The sequence below is a fragment of the Ciconia boyciana genome, chromosome 2 (genome assembly GCF_034638445.1).
Source record: "Ciconia boyciana chromosome 2, ASM3463844v1, whole genome shotgun sequence".
NCBI classification, from domain to species: domain Eukaryota; kingdom Metazoa; phylum Chordata; class Aves; order Ciconiiformes; family Ciconiidae; genus Ciconia; species Ciconia boyciana.
In genome coordinates, this window is record NC_132935.1 from 103,144,780 (window position 1) to 103,167,822 (window position 23,043).

The window sequence follows — 23,043 nt, forward strand, 5'->3', positions numbered from 1 at the left end:
GCTGCCGTAGAGACTGGGGGTATCATCGCAGAGTTTCTCAGGAATATGCAATTCCTTTTTGATATCATCAGACCTACCTTAACTTCCGTTTCTCCTTTTCCTTTGTTGTTCATTCTTGCGCTAACATAAAGAAGATTCCAGTCTCCGCTTACAGCAATGATAATAACATGATGTAAAATATCATTAGAAGAAAAGCATGGCTAAAATGGTCATAACTTCAAAGGCAATTCATGCTCAGTTGGTGCAGGCAATTTCCAGTCAACTTGGTCTTGAGCAATATGACTGTCATTAATCTTATTATGCTTATAATCAAAGTCCACATGTGATGGACTTTGATACTAAGACACTGCCTTCAACAGAAAAATTGAGTATGAATAATTTGCTAGATTTTAAAGGTCAGTGTTGTAATTTCACTGCATTCATTTAATTACCCCAACTTAATCTTTTAGACCTGCTTCTTGTCATGTTTTAGTTCCTATGACTGATTAAGCATGAGCGGGCTAGAACACTGAAAAAAGTAAGCCATAGACTGTAAGTGGAGGCAAATTCAATTATTGGGAATAATTTGAAAATAAATGATGTGTGGATGTGTAAGATAACCCAGTCCTCTGATACCATGCCATGCAGAGTATTTACTGCATTTATCCTTATTACATAGAAAATGGTTTACAGTCATGAAAAAGGAAACCATTTTTTTAAGGTTATACATAAAAAGTAACCTTTGTATTGTATGACGTGTTTCATCCAGCTGGATACTATTTTTGCCACCTTGATTTTTTCCCTCTACTTTCTAAATTTATTCTCAGTTAACACTTCCCAAGTATTTTTGCTCTATTAGGTCTCTTCTTTAATTTGCTAGTGTAATTGTTAAATGATAAACCTTCTTTTGTTCTGAGTTCAGAAAGGATTCAAAACAATCAATGTGTTTCAAAGATAGACTTTCTATATAAAGTCCTGGTCCCCATAAGGGGAAATGCAGAATAAAAACTCCTTGAAAGAGGGTGCAATTTCATGATCAGCTATTACTGAAAGGGTCAATCACCACTCTTCCTCTATCACATACTCTGATCATTTCTTCCCCACCACTTTCAATCCTTGAGAAGTTCGTAACTGAACACTAACCAAGCAGACTGCCCTTCCCCCACCCAAAGCAGATACATCTTCTGTGAACCAGGTATCAGGCAAGCTGGTCTGACCAAGTACTCATGTACAGGATTTCATAGGGAAATCAAACAAGAAAAGAGTTGGAGCGGACCTCAGTGTTGGCTAAGCTCATCACGAAACAACAGCCTCATTATTTTACTTCAATTCTGTTCACAAACATGCAGGCAGCTTTTGGATTGCTTGGTCCTGTGAGCAATGAGAGTAGAACTTCTAAATAAGATTCTGCAAAAAAAAAAAAAAGCCAACAAAATGTTAATGTCCCCCAAGATGTTAAAGAAATTGAGCAGGTAGGAAAAAAGTGCTTAATGTAATGACAAAAACATTTGTGTAGTAATAATACCTTTTTTAATGGCTAATCCCATCAATTAAAAGATTCTTTAAAAAAACAAACACAAAACCCCCAAACCCTCACCTCTTTATACATGATACGAAAGTATTTGATTATCTGTTTGACTCTCAACAATATAGGCATTATTTTCAATGAAGGCATCTAATTTTAAGCCACCAAATGTAGGCAGGTAATGTTATGCTTTGACAATGAATTATGACTTATAATTAATAGTTTTACTCTATCATTGTCTGATCTTATGAATGAATCTTTCCAGAAGCTAATTAAGGTTTTTTATTCTGACATATATCTTCCTCTAGAATTACCATTGTTTATCAATTTTTAAGACATTATAACCTTTTTTTGAGGGACATTTTACAGCAGTCAGGCAAATAGTTATGGAAAAAAGTTGGCTGGATCTTCCTTAACAACAGTCTAGATTGAATCCAGGTATATCCTATGGTGTTCCTTGGTGCCCCAGGAGATGTCAGACCATTATTCTATTACTTGCTCTGAAGCTAACTTAATGTAATGTAAGGACAGTCTGGAGATACTACAAATCCACAACACATTATCTCTGATTTATGAAAGTTAATCTACTGTGGAGATATTCTGCTGAATCTCTCAGTGATTTATTACCTAGGATGACAAAAACTGAAACCCTGTACGGTAAAGGCTCTGGCATGCATATCTGTCACATTATTTTGGAGGACTCCATCTATTCAAAGCAGGGGAAATGGAAGTGGTCTTAGTCTTGCTTTGCACAACCCCCTCCTTCACACTCCCTCTACCCATTTATCAACAGGTGTAGCTAATGTAAACCATTTTATAAGGAAATTTCAATCAGTCCTACCACTCCCAGGGCATCTCTGGTTGGGCAATTAGAAAAGTTAAGATGAATGATTTAAGGGTAAAATACATTGAAGTAGTGTACTCATTCAGAAGTAAAGATATTTTAACCTACTACAATGCCTTCTTTTTAAGTGAAATAAAGTCATTCTACTTTTGTGGAAAAGTATGCAGATGATGCATTACTGCACGTCAGCTTTGCACCTCTAATTAATTTGTTATTTATGTTTGGGTTCTAAATGCAGTGCTCTGTACATTTAATAAATCTTTATCTTATATGTGATAATTCTCACATGATTTTACTTTATCCAAATTGCTTGAAACTCAACTTTCTTTTTCAGATGTAAGAGAGCATGTATGTGAAAAGGGTGCAAAACTGGTTGTTTTACTTTTATAGCAAGTATTTATTTGTTAAATATTTTTAAATATTTGTGTAAAAGTATCTATGTATTTTATCTTTCATATAGTTGTTAAATATTTACTGCAAATAAATGCCAAACCTTCAGCTTTAATGCGTTTCTCATACTGTATTAAAAATTTTAACATTAAACAAACTCCTTAATGGCTTACAGTTGAATAAAGCTATATCCACTTACGTGAAAGATCCTGTTGAACTTATTTGCAGGAGGACTAAAAGGAGATACAAGTCATGAAGGAGTATTTAGGCTTTGCTAAAAACTGCAGAAACTTTGTTCTGTGTTAAAACATGAGGCAATCTCATCTTCTTGTCTGGGGTGGCTTTCTACAGGTGGACTTCCTAGCATTTTTTTTTATCTTACACTTTTTTTTTTCCTTAGAGAAACACTGTCCTTTGCTAGGGCTTAGTCCAGAAAGCCATTCCCTTGGGCCTTCTTGTTTTTGGCGGAAAAGTTTATCTTTTGTTCAATATATCTGATCTGTCTTACAGGCACATATCCTTTTTATAGAATTATGACTCTTTCAAATGAAATAAATACTTCGAAAACACAGTGTACTCATAACTCTAAATGCCACAGGCTGGCACATGAACAGATAATAGCATATTTCAATATCGTTATTTCACTGTATCCCAGAGTTGTGGATTCCATGGTCTTTCACGGAAGTTTATGATCTTTCTGCCTCTCATATATGCTCCTTCACCTGTGCTTAACTTTAAGTTACTGAGCAGACATAATCATTAATTAATGAATTCAGTAATAGTACCCCGGTGTGCAGAGGTGTATGAATATCTGAATCCAGGAAAAAGATTATTTTTCATGAATGATACTAAAAAATGTGAAGAGAAGATGTGAAGTCTGAACTTCATTTACGTTCACTGGAAGTTTGAGGTGGCAGAGATTAAATCAAATTAATTTTATAATTTATTTCAATAGGACCCTAGCAGAAAAGAGAAAGTGTGAAAGGAGAAACAAAAAAGGCAATTAAAAAAAGTAATTCTAAAGCACTTGTTCTACTTTACATTAATTTAACCCTTTTTTTAAGTCTTTAATTGGCAATGACAAGGGCCAGGTTAAAGTTTTAGGATTCAGTGTAAAACACTAGCTCAGCCAGCAACCTGGGAATTGTTATCTCATCCTGACAGCTTGCAAACATGTTGGTTAGATAAACAAGAGAAAAACTGATAAACCAGCAGGGTAGATAAACAGGTAATACAATACCTGATTCTTCCATTGCAGTTGCACCTGTGGCACAGATCTCAACTCAGGTGCCCTGGGGAGACAAGGGGTGAGCCAGCTCTTGGCTTCCCTTGACCTGTGGCAATGCCGCACTCACAGTTTGGGGTTGCCGCTGCTAAAGTTTTGTCCTTGCCCTGATGGATGCCAGGCTCAGCTCAAAGGTAGGGTCCTGGAGGACAGTTGTTCCCACCAGCTGCTCCCAGGAACCACCAGAGGTTAGCTGTCAGGTCAGAGACTGTTGTTTTGTTCCATCAGCTCTTTGGAAAGAAGAAAACCTTTGGGATTGAGAACAACTGTCGTCCCGTTACGTGCACGATAGGATGCTCTGCAGCAGACCAGGTTAGTAGGAGTTTCTCCCTTTAACCAGACTATTATGTTTGTACTTCAAGGATGGCCTATGAACTTCAGAGCGTTCGCACTTCAAGGATTGCCTGTGAATGCTCACCCACCAGAGCTGGAGGTCATAGCATCCGTGCTGGATGCTAACTATTGCTGGATGCTAGCCATTAAATCCTAGACACAAGAGACATGTGAGTGAGCCAGAAATTACTATTCCCCATGCAGTATCAAAAGCATCCAGTTCTCCTCAAGACACAGGGAATTTGCGACATTCTGTAGCTCCCTCTTCAATTTACCAGATGGCCAATTAAGATAATTCAAGCTAAAATGAGGAATGCAGAAGCCTGCTTCTGTCTGCACATGCACTGTGTTAACGCTTGTGAGAATCTGCTCCGAAACAGATTCAGGAAAAAAAAAAAAAATCCTGTTAACACCTGTAACCTTTCTGATATGTGTCCTTAAAAGTGTATTTGAAAATGAAAGAGCATTTCAGTCAAATAATACTTACATGATTATTGACATGACCGTGATGCCAGGAATACAGCAGAATAACATAGAATACCATAGCACAGCATGGAAATGAATCGAATGACACAGTTGAGTGGGAAGGGACCTGCAACCACGATTGAGTCCAACTGCCTGACCCCTTCAGGGCTGACCAGAAGTTAAAGCATGTTACTAAGGGCCTTGTCCAAATGCCTCTTCAACACTTGACCGGCACGGGGCATCGACCACCTCTCTAGGAAGCCTGTGCCAGGGTTTGAGCACCCTCTCGGTAAAGACATGTTTCCTCGTGTCAAGTCCAAACCTCCCCTGAGCTTTGAGCCATTCCCACACGTCCTGGCACTGGGTCCCAGGGAGGAGAGGTCAGCACCTCCCTCTCCACCTCCCCTCCTCAGGAAGCTGGAGAGAGCAAGGAGGTCGCCCCTCAGCCTCCCGCTGTCCAAACAAGACAAAGCCAGTGTCCTCAGCCACTCCTCAGAGGACATGCCTTCCAGCCCCTTTCACCACCTTTGGTGCCCTCCTCTGGACGCATTCAAGGCCCTTAACAGCCTTTGGAAATGCTGGGGCCCACTTGATGGGATTGCATCCCCCACAGTGTGGGAATGCAATTAAGACAGCCATAGCGACTTACTTCAGGATGTGCTGCTTCAGCAGGCACTTGCCTTGCAGGGCCCTTTGCAAGGAGGAGAGCATGGCCTGAAAATGCGCTGGCTCCCAGTTCGTAACTCAAAGCGTAACTCCAAACATAGGTTGTAGCTTACAAACTCCGTGTCGTTTGAAAGCCTTGCTCCTTCAAGACTCTCTTCTTCCTAAAAGCCCTCTGGACCGGGGGCACTCCTGGCAAGGGAATTCCTCTCTAGCCTCGAATTCCCTTGCCAGGAATCTCTAGCCTGCTGAGCCACCAGAGCCACGTGTGGGCACGTGCACAGGCCTGTTGTCTCTTCACCCTGAGCTGGCCTGAAAATGTGGAGATTCTTTAACTGATAGACAGACGCTGGCAGCTTTCTGCACTAATTGCACCAGTTTTGCAAACAAATTACCAAGTGTGTGCCAGAAGAGTGTTTGTTGTAGTTGCTTGAATCAATTTTAATCAAAGGATGCTGGGCAGAGGGGCGGCGGGCAGGTCTGCGCATGGGGGGCCCGGTCACCCCCATGGCACAGTGCCACCACCCGGCAACGTGGCAGTCACAATGCCCCAGGGCAGGATAAAGGGGGCATCCTCTCTCCCGTCGCGACAGAGCTGGCCCGGGGGCAGCCCGCAGACATCCGAGGAAGAGGAAGTCCTTGGAGAGCTGGCAGAATGACTTGGAGGGGGCTGAGGGAGGAAGACCAGAGTGGGCTGGACGAGGCTGCTGGAGATGAGAAGAACCAGCAAGAGCTGGAGGTGCCCGAGGCTATCGGGCCTCTTCAGCTGGAAAGTGGTGGCAAGAGCAAGGGAGCGTCTTCTTGAGGAGCACTGCAGAGCTCGCCGCCCTCATCCCCTGCGGAGCCAGTGGCAGCAGCCGTAAGAAATGGGATGCAGAGATGTTGCCAGGGGTCCCAGTGCTTTGGAGCACGCACTGGTCTCCTGCCAGGCGCGGGAAGGATTCTTGCCCCCAAGGTCGATTCGGCTGGGGGCATTTGGCCACTCTGGGAAGCCCCAGAGATGGCTCCAGGTTGAGGGAGAATAGGGCTTGGGCATCTCCTGGGAGGCGTGACCAGCCTGTGGGACGAGGAGGCGGGTCGTGCTCACATACTCAGGGAATAGCCGATCGCCAGCTCTGGGGTCAGGAAGGAATTTTCCCCCGGGGCAGATTGGCGCTGGTCCCCGGGGGTTTTTTGCCTTCCTCTGCAGCACTGAGCATGACCACTTGTCAGGGCGGGGCTCCTCTGGTCCTTTTTGGCTAGGTTACTGCCTGCTGCTCATGCACCATGAAGATGGCCTCTCGTGCCCTGCAGCTGGGGGGAGGAAGGCTTTTTTTCCCCCACGCTGGGCTAGCAAGTGTCCCTGGGGGTTTTTTGCCTTCCTCTGCAGCACTGAGCACCATGGCCCCTGCCAGGGCTTCTTTGGGCCGTTTTGGCTAGGGGCCTGCTGCTCCTGCTCCACGAAGGTGGCCCTCGTGCCCCGCATCTGGGGGGAGGAAGCTTTCTAGACTGCCGGGTGGGCCCCCAGGGTGGTCCCCGGGGCTTGCTTCTTGTCCTCTGTAGCATTGAGCACAGCCCCTTGTCAGGGCTCCTCTGGGCCCTTTCGGCGAGGTTCTTGCCTGCTGCTCTGGCACCTCCAAGGTGCCACTTGTGCCCTGGCTCCCTCGGGCTCTCTTGCCCACTGCAAGCTTGTAGTGGGAGCGAGCTCTGCTCTTCCCTGGGCTCCGTTTCCCCAGGGGTTCTTGCTTGTGCAAAACAGCCCGTGCTTGGAAGGGCTGCAGGCTTGCTGCACCATCCGGAGCTGCCACTTCCCAGCTCTCCCTGCCTGCAGTACAAGCGCGGGGCAGGCACGAGAGTGCTTGTCATGCATCACTGGCCGAGAAGCACAGCGCAGCAAGTTTTGGAAGGCAGAAAGGCTGCTTGTCCTCCAGATGTGTCCTGCTTTGGAAAATGCCCCACGGTACCACACGCTTCTTCTTCTTCGTGTTCTTTTGTGTGCGGTTGGTCCTGATCCTCATTCTTCAAGTCTTCACTCTTCAGGAAACAGGCACTGCTTGGCCTGTATTCCTGCTGCTACTTTCTCTAGCCCTGTGACGTGCCTTTGCCAGACTGCAAGGGATCTTTTTTCAAGCTGAACTGAAGAATGCATCAGCCTGCTCCTGGCTACACCTGCGCGTTGTGTTGATGCTTGTGAGCATCGGCTCTGAAACAGATTCAGAAAAAGACCATAAAATAACACAAAATACCATAAAACGCCATAAAATAAAATTAAACATAAAACCCTGTTTCCACTTGTAAGCTTTCTGATTTGTGCCCTTGGAAGTGTTTTTGGAGCTGAAATCCCCCTGGCATTTCTGGCAAATAACAAAAATGGTCTTGCTAAAAATGGTGAACTTTCTTCCATTGAAGCATAGTTGTACTGAACTCATCTTAGAGTTGTTAGTTTGAAATTCTGGTTCATTGCATACTACTGTATGGCACATATAGTATCTGCTTGTATGTTTTATCTTCTTCCATTTTCGTGATAGAACTCTATTCACAGTAACTTCTGATTTCTAGTCTTGACTCATGATTTAATCTTCTGGAGAGATATGAGGACCACCAAACAGATATTTATGTGAACCTTAGAACGAGACTCTAGGATTTGGGAATCCTCAAGGATAGGGACTAGGGAAATAATTTAGGAAAATAGAGAAGCTCTTATGCATTTAATAACAGCTGCAATTACAGTTTGTGAACCACTAGGGGAATTGCTGTTCAGGGATAGATAGTAGATTTCTCTTCTGCTTTGATTTTATTCATGCTTTTGATTGTGACCTGAATGAAATTGATTCTTCTGAATCATCACGTATATGGAGGGACATGACCATTGCTAACATGTGAATAATTGAGGTTTCCAAATGGAACAGGAGCTTCAACTCATGATTTAACAAGTCTCTGAAGAGACTTCATAACTGCTAAAGATCTTTAAAAAAACACGAAACCACAACAAGCAAAACCAACCAAACAAAAAAACACCAAAAAGCCCCACACACCAAAAAAGGCCCCACAAAACCCCACCCCCCCAAAATGGAACACGCCAAAACACAAAAACAATTCTCCCCCATACCAATTCACTTATGATTTTAAGAGGCTAAGGTACTGTATCTGTGTTGCTTTTGATGGAAATACAGAAGCTTATGGACAAAGTGTTACAAGGGAAAGTAAGTAAATAACGTGTTAAATATTTCTTCCTTCCCCTTCCTCAAGAGGAGCAAGGGGAATGGGAAATGGAGAAGACAGAAGTGCATATGCATGTGGGAACAACAATATTGTGTTCTTAAAGTTGTGATTTGTGTTTCTGTTATTATAAGGGAAGAGAAGGCCCCTTCATGGTTATATTGATTGGCTTTTGTTATGTAATATTCACTTACATGCATAAATAATCTAATGGAGCGTAGCTAGCCTTCAATTCAGCCAGTCCAAGGTTGTGTTACTGGGATCATGAGAATCATGCTGGTAATGCAGCCAACGTGAAATGGACAGTGTTTACGACAGTATCTGAGAAAATAACAGTGTAACTGATGAGGAATGAGAGCACTGGCTTTCAAGTTTTTCACTGGCAAAAAACCCCGGTGTTAATAAAGTACTGTCCTGGTTTCAGCTGGGATAGAGTTAATTTTCTTCCTAGTAGCTGGTATAGTGCTGTGCTTTGGATTTTAGTATGAGAATAATATTGATAACACGCTGATGTTTTAGTTGTTGCTAAGAAATGTTTACACTGGTCAAGGACTTTTCAGCTTCCCATGCTCTGCTAGGCACACAAAAAACTGGGAGGGGGCACAGCCAAGGGAGTTGATCCAAACTGGCCAAAGGGCTATTCCATACCATATGACGCCATGCTCAGTATAGAAACTGGGGGGAGTTGGCCAGGCAGCAGCGGTCGCTGCTCGGGAACTGGCTGGGCGTCAGTCGGTGGGTGGTGAGCGGTTGCATCACTTCTTTTTTTCCTGGGTTTTGTTCCTCTCTCACTCTCTTGTTGCTTTCCTTCTCATTACAATTGTGTGTGTGTGTGTGTGTGCCAATTATTAAACTGTTCTTATCTCAACCCACGAGTTTTCTTACTTTTGCTCTTTCAATTCTCTCCCCCATCCCACCAGGGGGGAGGGTGAGCCAGCGGCTGCGTGGTACTTAATTGCCGACTGGGGCTAAACCACAACAAGTACCCTCAGGCTGGATTCAACCTCAGTTTAGTTCATTACAAAAATAACGTCCCAGCCCAGATGTAATCCTGCAAATATAAACAAATAACTACATTTTTACAAGCAGTTTCATTTCATGCTGAAGTCAGAACAGTCTGGTATTTGTTCACAAAGGAAGGTATGTTTTTCTGTATCTTCTTTTGTTCCACTGCTGTGAAATTCCTTTTCAAAATTTTAATGATGTGTACTCTACAAATGCTCTTTTTGGCTGAATCTTGGGGTAATTGTTTGTTTTGTGTCCAGGCTCAGCTGATCAATGACAGAAACACTGCCTTGCACTCAGCTCCAGCGGTCAAAGCAAGTGTAGCTGCTGCTGTGCTGGAAAAAGTGCAAATGACGTGGACTAAAGAAAAGTTTGTAGCTGAAAAGCATAAAAACAAAGAGTCAAACGTGTCTGGCTTTAAAGATATTTTCAACATGAAGCCGTAGTATATGTGTGGTGTTTGGAGTTTTGTATTTGATTGTGTGTATTTTAGTGTGTGGTTTTTTGTTTGTTTTTGTTGTTGTTGTTCTGGGTTTTGTTTTTAAGATATTCTGGTTTATTTAAAGTTGAGTACAAACATGTTCTTTCCATGCTCTTCATTTAAATGCCATCCTTATGAAACTAGCATGGACTTGGGTGGAACAACAATGACTGTAGAGAGTCATTCACAAGAATGTTGTGAATGAAGTTTAAATATGACAGACTTCAAGCTATAAACTCAACTTCTGTACCAGAAAGCATGCATGTTAAAAAGCTTACTGATAACTTTTGTTTTTCTCTCTTCCTGTGGGTAACAAATTATTGTATACCATTTCCCCATCTTATTTATTCTGTTTCACTGGGGTGGAGGAAGTACCAAAGAAGCAGATAAGCTAAGTGTCTTGAAAGTCTATGTTTTGGGGTTTGGGTGGAGGTGTGGGTTTGGGTTTTTTTGTTTGTTTGGTTGGTTGGTTGTTTGGTTTTGGTTTTGGTTTTTTTGAAACAGCTATTCGGCCCTCATCCTGTAAATTAAAGCAGTATAAAATTTGTGCTTATATGTATGTCTTGTTATAGTAAGTATTTCCTGTTGAAATATTCCATAATGTCTTTTTCTTAAACAGAAGTTACTTAACAGATAAGAGCTACTGCCTGTGTCAAGCCTGATGTAGTAGACACAAAACCAATGACAGAAAGACATCAGCTTGTTTGCTTCCTCATGTGATTCAAGCACACACATGCATCTTTTCTGAGTTCTGGAAGAATGCAGTTATAAGCATGGCCTAGACTATTTTCTGTGCATGCCCAAAGCAAAACTGTGGATGTCAAGGGAAATTTTAATACCTAAAGGAAACATATCTTAAATCTAGGACTTGTAGACAGTAGAGTTAGAAGATACACTTAGAATCAGCAGCTTAAAATCCTAAGTTGTTTTGTGGATTTGCTCTGAGCTCTTTAGAAACAGTTTACCTTCTGCAAATTCCAAACATCATCTTGCTCATGCTCTAAAGCACTGGTTTTGTTCTGGGCTGCATTATAGTCTAATTCTTAGGGGATTTTTGTTAATATCTTGGAAATATTTCCTATTACTTCTTTAGAATTGTGCAAGATGCAGACTTCAGCTACAATTATTTTAAAACCACTATATGTGGTTAGGGGTGGAAATTACAGTTCAAACTTGGTATGCCTGTACAATATATTAATATTGTTGAATTAAAAATGTACCAAATGGCATAAATATTTTTTTTCCTGTGCATTTTCTTCCCTTCCACATAGAGAATGGAGAAATCTGTAAGTCTAAATTTCATTTCACTTAAGCAAGATATGCTGTGTTCCCTGGTTCTTGTGGTCTTCTACATTGTATGTGTGTTTCCTAAATCATGATTTGCAGTGCGTGTATTCTTTTGTACCTTGTTTTATATACTGTGATTTAGCATTTATCGCTGAAAAATATTCCTCATCGTGACTTGTTCATGTTTTCTTTTAAATATTATCAACTTTCCATTCAAGGTAAGTCACAGAACATGTATTTTAGTTTCTGTAAGAATGTAAAACTTGACTGTACTCCTCTGCATCAGTGTAATATTTAGTTTTCTAATTAACTACATTAAAAACCGCATATATTTTTGTTCTGGAAAAATAGCCCCCATTGTGATATAACTACTTGGACAATAAGGATGAATTTGTTCAGAAAGGGAACTTTCACTTTTCATCAAATGCCAGTTCTTGCTTCCCTTCTACCAACCAATGCACATGTAGAAATAACATAAGTTCAGATATACATTGGCTATGACAGCATACACAAATGGGACATTATATCTCTATTTCTTCTTGGGTGGAACTGACTTGTGACTGCTCTGCTTTTTTTCCAGAGCCCAGTGTTGTCTTCATTTTGTCTGTTTAGCAAATTGAGCTTCTTATGAAAACTTAGAAAGCTTACTTTGTGTACCATGTATGATTTCAGTTCTACCAGTGTTTGAAGGCTAAATGAAGTTAGTCAGCCTCAGTTCACATTGTACACAATTTACCTTTAGTCAATTTGAGCCTTTATTTCAGCACTGAATTCTTGCCCGCTCAATCACAAATTTACACCCTCCGTCTTCTGCATTTTATCTTAACAATGTCTCTACTTCAATATTTATACACGTCTTCAGTTATACACTCTTGCTTCTCTCTTCTTCATAGTTGTTCTTTGGTCTTCTCAAGCTGCTGTTCTGCTTCTGAAAAACTAAGTGTCAAGTATTCTTTTGTTCCATATATGGTTTTTGTACAGTTGGCTCTCAGGACAGATGGCTGCTGTGACAGAAGGACTGATAAACTCAGTTTTGGAAATGTCATTGTCTTGGGGGAAAATGCGGGGTGGCAGCAGGAGGGAAGAGAATCAATTGAAATTGATCGGCTGGTCTCCACTGGCCACGAAACTTCAGGCCAAATGCCTTTTTTCCCCGAATTGCCCCTGCAAAATCAAGGATGAAAATACAACATGAGACGTGCTACTTCTAATAGTATGCTGTGAACAGCTTTTCCCTTCGTAGTAAAAAAAATGGGACTTAGTAGAACACAAGTATGTATGCTCCCAGCATTCTCTGTCTTTCTTGGTCCCCTATGTTTGAGTGAACCTGTATCTGGCTGCTGTTCTCAACTCCACACTTATTTATATAACCTGAGGGTGGCCTCATGTTGCTAGAAGATTCTAGGATTAAGTGTTGGTGCAGTCCCCTGAAATGACCTCTGGTAGTAGTACAAAGTTGTGCGTTTCCTTTTGTAAATTTTGGCCTCCTAAATGTTTTTCTTTTGGGAAAAGAGATCTCATTAATTTCTATTGTTTACTTGAGCTGAAACAGTGCTGGGGTTTGTGCTGTAATTTCGATTGCTGTTAGTGGAATTCAAAAGGTGCCAGACTTGATCAGGCACTTCAGAGGACATCTTATGTCCTGCTGCTACTAACCTGCCAGTCTTCTCTCTGCCATAGGACAGTATGTGAGCCCAGCCGAGCAGGGTACAGTTGTGTTTTCACTGTGAGACCCCTAGTTGCAGTGCTAAGAAAATTGCACAGGATAGAGTGATGTGTCTTATATCAGCACACCAGTATCTCCGTTCTTGAGATGCGCTGTCACCCTGTGTTTCCGAGGTTCCCTTTGAAGTGACCCACTTCACTTGTAAAGAACCTGCTTTTGGGCAGCAGATCTTTTGGATAAATGGGCTTAGGTAGAGTCTGGATACTCCTGTTGCACTGCAGCGTATGACTCATTTCCAGTCTTGGCTAGTTTTACACAGGTGGCAGTTTCTCAGGAACTATAAGGAAACTGTTCTTTTGGTTTGCTCTGAAGAGCAACTAAATCATCCAAGGCAGATCCTAAAATAATGAAAACTCTGAAGTCCTGGCAGTTTCTTCCTCTTGCACACAAACTTACAATGATTATATTTGTGGACACAACAAGCAAAGCATTAGTTAATATTGATAATGTAAGGGGGAAGGCTCAATTCCAGTTCATTGCTTACTGCCTTACTCCTGTGACATGAGAAACTAGTAATTTTTTTCATAAATTCTATGCTGTTTCTGAATTTTCTTCACCAGGCTTATAGTAATCTTGTAATGTTTCCAAAGGAACATGAGGGAAATCTTGTACTGTACCATATAAATACTGTAATCTTTCCATTGCATTCCTGTAATTCCTTTGTTTGGAATCTCTTGTACAAATCCAGTTACTTTTTTATATAATTAAATAAAATGGATTCTCAGTGCTTTTGACTAAACTTAATGTCTATGGAAATTAAGTTTTTGCTTCATCTTTGTAAAAGATAACTGACAATTGGAAGATTTGTTCATTTTGGCAATCTGCTTAGAATTGCTTGAATTTCAGAGTTAAATGTTCTTTTCAAAGGAAAAAAACATCTTTTAAACCTAGGTATTACATTTTCTCAAATTTATTTTGAATGTGTACAAATACTGGTGTCCATGAAAATAGCTTATTTTATGTGCATATAGATTAAATTTATAAACCCAAATACATAACATATAAATCAAATACATAAGTATTGTGACAATACTTAAAAAATGTTTGTTTGCATGCTAGGAATCAGTCAAATGTGAGAAGAATGCACACCGCTGTGAAGCTCAATGGAGTAGTGCTTAATAAATCACAGCATGCTCGGCTAGTTCTTCGGAATATGCCTGGACCTCCTAAAAACAGAAAAGGGGATGAAAACTGTATCCTCTACTATATTGTTTCCATATTTCTTGAAATTGGGAGTTTGATTTTTGTGATTGTGCCATTGTTGGGATAACCATTAGTAACTATGGTAAGCATAAGTGTGCCTTTAAGAAAACAAGAGAAAGAAAACAAAATAAAACCTTTTGATTCCACAACAGAGTTTCCAGAAACATTGATAGTGGTGGCATTTTTTGTATTATTGAATTGATGTAAAGCATTCCTCAATTTTGAACTTCTTTTAAAATCTCTATTTTAATCTTTTCTGTAGGTGAGTAGGGCAGAACTAGAAATTTCCCCCAAATTAGGCCTCACTTTCACCTGAGCAAGCAGGTGGATTACATAATGGGACAGTAAAGGGTGACACAGGAAAACTCCTTGATGAAATTGTTGAACTTGCTTTTTGCATGTCAGATTTTTGAGAGATTAGTGGCTATTTTGATTCTTTTCTGAATAAATTCCATTACTTAATGATATTTCAGACATTGAGTTTTTGGAAGTTCTGACAGAAGGACTGGATAGAGTTCTCCTGGTCCGAGGCAGTGGACGTGAAGTGATCACCATTAATTCTTAACCTGTTTGCACATTTTGTTCAAAACACACACCCTGCCCCCCCCCACTCCAAAATAAGGAAACAAAGTTATTTGCCATAATTTGAGCAGCTTCATTAAGAGTTCTAGTGCATTGAAAATTACCTGCAAGCTGAATCTTCTGATTATGTGTTCTGGTTTTTCTAATAAAAAGTTATATTTAAAATATATTTTAAGAAGATAGATTTCTGTAGAAAATACTTCTGTAGTGAATTAATAAATGGTGGATGCGTTAGGATATTGATATGTAGCATATTCTGACACTTGTTAAACAGTGATGAAACACAAGAGATGGTAATGCAATAGTATTTTAAAACATACAGAAATGTAAGCAACTTTTGAGGATTTTTAATCTTTGTTCTGCATCTAAATAAAAGGGAAAGGTTTTAGGAAAAGTTGGCTTCCTCTCTTACCAAAATGCTGCTATATTGCTTCTGTTGGGATTAGTTCTGGTTCAGGAAACTTCATTCAGAAAGGTATACAACCACTCAAATTTGTATATTATGTGCATAAAGTGTTTCTCTGAAGTTCATGATTTGCCACACTTGCTTTAAATAACATTTCTCTATTTAAAATAGTCAGGTAGCTGAAGCCTCCAGGTGGCAGTAATAGTAAATTGACAAGTTGTGTGTGGGTTGGTTTTTTTTTTCATGAACTACTAGCAGTTATAGTATATTGCACAATTATACCAGTGAAACCTAAGAGCATCCAACTCTTAGGAAGGCTATGATGCAGCAACTCCACCTTGTTGCAAATATAATTGTAACAATTGATAAACCACAGCAAGCTGGTTAATTAAGTGCAGTCTCTTGTTTTCAACTATGTATATTTTGAAAATGTTGTATGTATGTGCTGCTGTTTAAAATAAAATCTGCTTTTCTGAACTGAAAGAGCTCTTAAGTGTTTTTCATTTGAAATCATTGAACAATTTAGTTTAGGTGCTCAATAGAAACTTTTTGCTTCTGTCAGAATTCTGACCCTTTTTGGACACTGTTTAGTTTTCTAAATGTTGTTTAAGACCTGAAGTGTTTGCTGGGTATCAGTAGTTTGTTCTGCTCTAAGAAGGATGGTTTCATTTAAACATATATAAACTATTCTTTTATAATACAATCACCATCTCCCAGTTGCTCAGACTGGGACAGCAGTGAGGCAGGCCCAAAATACCTGACTAGGCTCAAGGCCCATGCTTTTATCATAGCTCTCTCAGGCAAAGCAAAACAAAGTTATAAATGGCAAAAGCTGAAAGCAGCCATTACCAATCCTTGTAATTTGATGCACAGCAACAGAGGGAACACAGAAAGAAAGAAAATCAGATGACCCAGTGAACTTCAGATGGTTCTCAAACACTGCTGGGGCACACCAAAAGGCAGTAAGAAAGGCATGCTGTGCACCAGAAGGTACCTGTAGACCACTGGGTGTGGGTGTAGGTTTAGGCTTTGGGTTAAGATTAGGTTTATGTATAGGCACTCAGAGGTACCCTGGGGGCACACCAAAGGCACTCCAGGGGCCCTTAGGTACAATGAAAGACACATGGAGGCCCTGTGGACTGACCAGAAGGCATCTGAAGGAGCTAGATTTGCACAGCATATCAAGAAGTGCATGAAAAGGCATTCTCAGACCACTGGGGAGAAGAGAAATGTAATCAGATGTCCCTGGTGCCCTCCAAATGGCTCTCGGCTTCTCCTGGGACACATTAAAAGGCACTCAGAGGGCCCTGATGCAGGGCCATCAGCAGGCAACCATAGACAACTGTGGGTGGCTTATGGTAAGAGTAATGGTAAAGATCCAGTTTAGGGACAGGCACTCAGGGGCACCTGGGATCCATCAAAGGCTCTCTAAGGGCCCTTAGGTGCAAGGCAAGACTGATGGAGGCTTCTGTGGGCATACCAGAAGGCACTTGGCAGAGGCTGGTGTGCACAAAAGGTCACTCAAAAGCCCTGGTCCACCTCAGAAGCACTCTGAGAGCCGTGAGGAGCACAAAGCCCCCAGTATGCTTTTGGTGCACTTGAGCACCCAGATATGCCTGAAGCACACCAAAAGGCATTCTGAAGGTCATGATGCACAGCAGGACATACTGGTATACTGTTATGGGTGCCTGAGGGTTAGAGTTAGCATTAGATTTGGGCAACGATGCCTCTGTGTCTTACCTGCTTTGTCTGGGGCGCTTCCAGTGCTTTACATGGCAGGGGACCTCCAAATGTCTTTCACTGAAACCTGGGTGCCTCCACATGCCTTTTGGTGCATTTCAGGGACCTCCAGAGTGTATGTCAGGTCTCTGCTTGCTTTTAGTTGCTTTCCAATCGCCTTTCCTTTCACCAGCAGGATTGAGGAGAACACCAGCTGGGCTCCCCCCTCCCCATGCCCTTGACTACTGCCCCCACCACCCCTGCCCCGAGCTCTGTAGTCACCTTTGATACTGTCCAGTTCTCCCCTGGTAGTATCATTTGTGCCCCCATGGAATAAGAGCTTAAGAGTTCAAACATTTCAAACTGGAAACTTTTTTATTTTTTTACTGAATGTTAAAAATAGCTATATCTATTTAATTAACAGTAATTCTATTGAGAAATTTTACTGCTGAAATGCCTTGAAGACTAGAGCCTTTAGGAGATAAGCTGGCCTGATTCTAGGATTCTAGTTGCTTATTATTTTTCCTTTTAAAGAACTGAGTGAAAATGAAATGTCACGGTTTTAGCCCTGAAAAGTCTTTTTGAATATGTTCACTAGGCACTGACTAGTTTGGCACCTAAACCTCCAAATACATCAGTGCCTGTCTCCCAGTCTATCAGTGCAAACACCTAGTAATATTTGCAACATCAAGAAGGAAAACAGGGGACTGCTGTCTTTTTGGTTTTTTTTTTTTTTCCACCTCCCCTGAATAATCTTATTGTGGAAGAAGGGAGGAGGAAGAAGAAGTAGGAGGTAGGGGGCACAAAGTACCTCCAAGAAGTAGGAGGTACAAAGTAGCTTAAAAGCGAAGGCAGGTCTATAAGATGGAGGGTAGCAAGAAGTACAGGATAGACCATGTTGAGGAAGAAAAAGCAAAGGGTTGTGACATGGCAGCAGCAAAGTTTGTAACCATTTGACAACAATTCTTTTTTATATTTTTCCCAGAGAGATCAGTGAGCCAGCTGACTCACTGTGTGACTACGTAATCACTTATAGCCAAAGCAGGTGTCAGAATGCTTGGCCAGAATTGGGATGGGACCTTATTTTTTGAGTGAAAGTAGAGTCTTAGTTTGGCTAAACCAAGCATGAAAGAGCAGCTGTTGCTCTTTTAGAAAAACTACATTTAGATTTATGTCCTCAGAACAGGTAGAAAGCATTTCTTTGGTTTAAAACTAGATGCATTTGGACTCAATACTTGTATGGTACTAAAGAAGCAAACTAAAGGTACCAAACAAAAGTTGGGTCTGTGTGAGAGACTGCAGAGTTAATGTCTCAAATATTACGGTGAGGCGAGGCCCTATTTGCGTGGCGATGGCAGGTCGGCGAGCACGGGGTGGGGGAGAGCGAGAGCGGGACGTGGAGAGCGCGTCGGAAGACGCACGGTTCCAGGTTCGAGGGACCTTACCGTATATGGCCAGAGGTCACACAGCCCCTTTATCTGAGAAAGGGGCTTGCGAGAGACCCTCACGACCCTCGCGACCACCCCGCTCCCCCAGCGCCTGCACAGAAGACTGAGAACCTTCTAGAACAAGAACCATGTAAGTCCTGATGGGGCGTAACCAGAGGCGGGATTAGCCTATAAAAGACATGCCCTCCAGGGAACCACATGTGTGACCACTGCCGGAGGATTGCCACATCTATCATTGCAGGATCCAAGGGTGGTGATACTTTTCCTTTCTCTATTCTCCTCTCTTCTCTTTTCCTTTTCTTGCTTCTCTCTTCCTCTACTCTTCCACTTTATACACATTTTGGATAAATTGTGACGGGTTGTCCGGAAAATAGCTCCATTGCCAAACTGCCTCTGTTCGTTCATTGGACTTGCCAGTTTAAGTCTGTCCGTTTGTCAAATTTGCCAGTTAATAAAATTGCTAGTCAGACTGGTCCTCTGAGCCATGGTCGAGACTCTACTGGCCATGCAGCTCTGTCGAGCAGAGGTCGCCCTTGTCAGTACACAAACTGTAGAGGAATCAAAAAGATTCACCCATCTCACAACCCACTGAGTGGGACGAGACAGTCTGCCGACACTCTTTGTATTGTACACAACACTGTGCATCTCATTCTCACCAGAGCCCAGCTCCGAAATTCTACACATCCAGTGATTGCTCCCACACAAAAGGTGCCAGCACCGAAAGCTGTTGCTGGCGCTCACTGTCCCTTGGAACCGCATTCACTGCCGCACAGACCCTGGGGCTCTGCACTTGCCTAGCTTCGTAAGGGTGCAACACTGTGTATCCCACTCTCACCAGTGCCCAGCTCTGAAATTCTAAATGTCCAGCGATTGCTCCCACATGAAAGGTGCAACAGAGTGTTGCACTCTTACAGAGCAAGGCAAGTGCAGAGCCCCAATGTCTGTGCAGCGGTGAATGCAGTTCCAAGGGACAGTGAGGAGCAGCAACAGCTTTCAGTGCTGGCACCTTTCGTGTGGGAGCAATCACTGGACGTTTCGAATTTCGCAGCTGGGCTCTGGCAATAGTGAGAGACACAGTGTTGCACCCTTACAAAGCTAGGCAAGTTCAGAGCCCCAAAGTCTGTGCGACAGTGAATGGGGTTCAAAGGGACAGTGAGGACCAGCAACAGCTTTCAGTGCTGGCACTTTTTGTGTGGGAGCGATCGTTGAACATTTAGAATTTCAGAGCTGGGCTGTAGCAAGAGTGAGAAAGTTTTGCACCCTTACGAAGCTAGGTAAGTGCAGAGACCAAGCGTCTGTGCGGCAGTGAATGCAGTTCCAAGAGACAGTGAGGACCAGCAACAGCTTTCAGTGCTGGCACCTTTCATGTGGGAGCAATCACTGGACATTTAGAATTTCGGAAATGGGCACTGGAGAGAGTGAGATACACTGTGCTGCACCCTTATGAAGCTAAGCAAGTGCAGAGCCCGAGTGTCTGTGCGGCAGTGAATGCAGTTTCAAGGGACAGTGCAGAGCAGCAGCAGTTTTCAGTCCTGGCACCTTTCGTGTGGGAGCAATCACTGGACGTTTAGAATTCCGAAGCAGAAGTTAGACTAATGTAGCTTATTCTGGCACACCTTGCAATTTTCCTGATTTTTGTGAAAGAACACTGGCTTTTTCTTCTTTGAAATTTACTGCTGAATATGCCTCTTCTAAGTTCAACAACTGTACCCCACGGAATTTGCAGAATGATGTACAGAAGATGACTAGCATCTAGGCCACCTTTTGAAGGAGAAAATTACAGTATGGTACAAAGAGATATTTCCATAGTCCACCACTTAACGGTGCTGGAAAACACAGGTGCAACCTGTGAAGACTTTAAGGTAGCCATTGACAACTTAAATCACCAGGAAAGACACTGAATGTTCCTGAAGAAAAGCATATTTAAGGAGTACGATCGTCCGCTTGTTCCTGAGGATGCAAGTCTGTCAATGGTCATGCTAACAGCTTACAAGGATATGAAAACACAGTATGCGCAAAACATTATCCATTTTCAAACAACCAAAGCGTGCCAACACCTGGATTTTTCTGCAGCATAGGAGATGTTATCAGATAGAAATGCCTTTTACCCAGAAACTGCTCCATAGATGCTCTATGAGGTCTCATACTTTCAGTGCTTGTTTGCTCTCTAGTATGTATGGGGCAGAAGTGACTTGTAAGTATGGCCAATTTCTCACATCAGACATGCTGCAAAGGACCTGTGCCATTCACTTTCCCATGCATCTAACCTACAGATGACCCTATCCTGAGTTATCTGCTCCAGGCTCTGTTCCACCTGCCTTCTGCCTAGAGACCCATCTGGTAAAGAGGAGGGTTTTCCCATTACTAAGTCATGTAAAGAATGAGTACTTGGCAAAAGGCAGCAGTGCTCTTACCAGCAGTACTTAGTTCAGAGGATTTTCAGCTTCATATGATCATCCCCACAGGTAAGCAACCCTTTAGAGACCAGGAAGGAATCTGTTGGAAAAGCTGCACAGCTAGCACACGCTTCCCAGTGCCCAGTGTATTTCACAATTGCATTGAGCTTACACCCCAGCTGGTCTATGATGAATTACACTTCTGTTGAGTGTGCTATTTATGACTCACTGTGCTATCCTGTGTTACCCCAAACTAGGAAGACAGGCACAGCCCCGTTGGCTGGAAGACAGACCAGACTATGGTTCTTTGCCAAGGCCCTGTTTGTCTAGTGGGACGTGCCTAAGATCTGGGCTACCAATACTGTAACTACCCACACAATAAACCTACAATTTAGCAAATCTCTCAGATGATCAGGCTGTCCTTGGCTGAACAGGGATTATGGGGTTCTGTCTTGCAGGCTTTCCTCCTGCAGTTCAAACAAATAATAAAAAAAACCCACCTTTATTTGTACTATTTGCACTTCCTTTTCACTGTCTAGCTGGATGTTGGTGCTTGACACCTTTGACTGCCCTACCAAATCTACTGATCTCATTTTTCAACTTGGTTAACTTGTAGAGACATAAAACACAATAACCATAAAACTTAGCCATCACAAAAGGAAGAGTATTTAATCCTGTATTTCATATTCTAACAGACAAAAGCAATACTTGCATCACTTCCCTGTTTTACATGCCTATTTCTTCTGCAAGCTTTTTTAACCTGTTTTCCAATGGCCTAGACAATGTCAGTCATGAAGTACTGGGCCTGACAGAACTCTACCTTGACAGGTCACTGTCAGGTGGATAATCTCCAACCTAAATCAGAATAAAATGGATTACAATAGCCACTATTTCTCTTATAAACTCTGATGACAAAGGCAGTAAATACTTCACACACTAACACAATATTCAAATCAAGGGTTGTATTAACCAAACAGTGAACAGACTCTAAATAAAAACCTTCCATACTCTCAATTTTTTTTCCCCATTCAGAACACTGAGTGTCCAATTTGATTATGTGCTATCATCAAATCACTGAATATCTGTGTTAATCAAACTAATCATCAAAACAAGTTCTGGGTTTTTTTTATACTGATACCAAAACCAGACAGGATCGAGATCAAGATCAAGATCTTGATCAAGATCTTGACAGGATCGAGACAGCTTTAACCTGATTCGGATCAGGTCTCACTTGATTGTAGTGGTACGCAGATAAGTTGAAAAATTGCTACTGTATTAGCCACTGTATTTTCAAAATCATTTGTTTGGCAGCTGAGTTGAGGAAAGGCACTGACTCCCATTCTATAACTTAGCAATGTAGAACAAGGCAGGTTTTTTAATGCTTTGTTCCAACCTATTTGTTACAGACCACTGACAAATGCCAAATGGCAACCTAGATGCATCAATAGTCTTTCAGAGCAACAACGTCTTCCCAGTCCCCTAATATCGTGGTTTTCATATTTTAAGCTTGCACTTCAAGGTCTTGAAGAGATTTGCTTATCACAAGCTACTGCTACCACTTTAGAGTATGACTACTGTGCACTGAATTTAACAGTGCTTTATGCTTACCAACTATCTATTCAAGGGTCAGAAACTTTGTTAAAAACAAAGTAATTGTTTCATGAACCTACGAACAGCTATAATTTGTCCAAGTATGTGGCCAAACTGGCAATTTTAGCACCAAAAGCCCAGTTTTTAGCACTGTCTTGTTAGATCTTAGATGTTCACCAGATAAGCATTTGAACAATCATCGCTAGAAATTATGCTGATATACCTCTCCACAGTCACCATCCGTAAACAAAAGAGAGAAATACAATTATTACCAAAAAAAAAAAAAAGCCATAGCTATGTTGGGAAGGAGAAGGGGAGAGTCAACTATCCCAAGGCCTGCTCGTGTTTGTGCGTTTGTTGAAGAATAGGAGACCGACACACTTGGAAAAACCTGACTCGGCAAATTCCTGCTCTTACAACCTAGATAAACGACTCCAATTTCACCACAGCTTTTTGGAAGTACAGAAGTTAAGCATAAGACATTCAGACAGGCGGCAGTGTGCGCCCTCACTCTGCCC